At 53.1% G+C, this 1998-nt stretch overlaps 1 protein-coding gene across 1 annotated transcript in view; it reads left to right on the forward strand.

The window, feature by feature from the left end:
• The window catches only part of CKM (creatine kinase, M-type), a 25580-nt gene that overhangs the window by 6160 nt on the left and 17422 nt on the right, over positions 1-1998 (forward strand). The window lies entirely within an intron of this gene.

Raw genomic sequence — 1998 nt, forward strand, 5'->3', positions numbered from 1 at the left:
CCCCAAAAAAAAAAAAAAAAAAAAAAAGTACTTGAGGGTTCATGAGAAGACCCAGGTAGACACCCAGCTGACTCAGCTTCCTGATGTCCTTTCATTCAGCAAACATTTCCAGTGGTTTTTTCTTGTTTGTTTGTTTGAGTTGGAGTCTCACTCTGTCGCCCAGACTGGAGTGCAGTGGCCACTCCTGGCCACCGCAGCCTTGACCTCTGGGCTCCGGCGATCCTTCCGCCTCAGCCTTCCGAGTAGCCAGAATTACAGGCGCGCGCTACCACGCCCGGCTGATTTTTTTGATTTATTGTAGAGATGAGGTCTCGCTGCCCAGGCGGGTCTCGAACCCGCGGGCTCAGGCCATCCACTCACCTCAGCCTCCCAAAGTGCTGGGATTACAGGCTGAGCCACTGAGCCCGGCTTCCAGTGTTTTTTTATGGGGTTTTTTTTGGCTGTGTGGGGAGCTGGAGCTCCCACAATGCATAAGGAGGCCAAGGTCATGGCTCCCACAAAGCACTCTGCCTGTGGGGAGACGAGAGGAAACACCGAAACCCACAAGAGAACAAGGTGATCCCAGAGGCCCACGAAGCCCAGAAACAGGGAGTGTGGCAGAGAACGGCAGAGGGGTGCGGCCTTGGAAAGGGACCATCGAGACCTGAGTGCCAAGGGAAAGCCCACCCTGGGAAGCAGAACAGCAAGTGGAAAGGCCCTGAGGTGGGACTGCAGGAGGCCAGGGTGGCTGGAACAGAGTGAACGAGGGGTGGGGGAGAAAGGCAGAGAGAGGAGGTGGGGGAGGTGTGGGTGCCGACAGTGCCGCCCATGGGGTGCGCGGCAGGGAAGGCTTTGACTTTGACTCTGAGTGAGGCGGAAGCCATGGAGGGTGGTGAGCAGGGAGGAACAGGTTCGGGTGTTTATGGATCCCTGTGGCTGCTCAGTGGGGAACAGACTAAGGGGTGCCGGCAATGATGGGAGCAAGAGGCCATGATGGGGCAGCTGAAATCGGCTGCCAGGGGAAGGGGAGGGTGAAGGGTTTGCAGTCAGTCTTGAATTGGTAAACGTTCAACAACAGCTCTCAAAAAGAAAAAAAAAAGTGCTGCATGGCAGTAACTGCCCATTTCTGTAAATTTTCCTACCGTGGCCAATTTTCAGCTCTCATTGTGATGTCACACAGATGAGGGAAAATATTTTCAGCCGCACATCGTCCTATCATACAAGATTTCCGCCAAGCAGGTAACAACAGATAAAAGGACCTTCAAGAGCACAGATGTCCGGGCGTGGTGGCTCAGGCCCGTGATCCCAGCATTTTGGGAGGCCGAGACAGGAGGATTGCTTGAGCCCAGGAGCTCAAGACCAACCCGGGCAACATAGCAAGGACTTGTCTCTACAAAAAATCAAAAAAGTTAGCTGGGGGTGGTGATGTGTGCCTGTAGTCCCAGCTACTCAAGAGGCTGAGGTGGAAGGATCACCTGAGCCCAGGAGGTCAAGGCCTCGGTGAACTGTGATACTGCACTCCAGCCTGGGTGACAGAGTGAGACCTCAACTCAAAAAAATCCCCCAAAAACGTTTATTGCTGGCTAGGTGCAGTGGCTCATGCCTGTAATCCTAGCACTTTGAGAGGCTAAGACAGGAAGATCACCTGGGGCTAGGAGTTCGAAACCAGCCTGGGCAACATAGCAAGATCCTGTGTCCAGGAAAAAAAGTGCAAATGATCACCTGAGCCTTTATTGAGCTGTGATCTTCTTGCTGCTGGGGATCTTGCCCCAGTGTTGATGGCTGTTGACTGGTCAGGGTGGTGGTTGCTAAGGTGAGGGCAGCTGTGGCAATTTCTTATCATAAGACAGAGACATTTGTGATGTCCACTGATTCTTCCTTTCACGAAAGATTTCTCTGTAGCGTGTGATGCTGGTTGATAGCATTTTACTCACAGCAGAATGTCTTTAAAAACGGAATCCAAGCCGGGCTTGGTGGCTCAGCCTGTAATCCCACGCCTTTGGGAGGCTGAGGTGAGTG

Source organism: Carlito syrichta, unplaced genomic scaffold (assembly GCF_000164805.1).
Source record: "Carlito syrichta isolate Samal-C Ts95f unplaced genomic scaffold, Tarsius_syrichta-2.0.1 Scaffold86271, whole genome shotgun sequence".
Taxonomy (NCBI): Eukaryota; Metazoa; Chordata; class Mammalia; order Primates; family Tarsiidae; genus Carlito; species Carlito syrichta.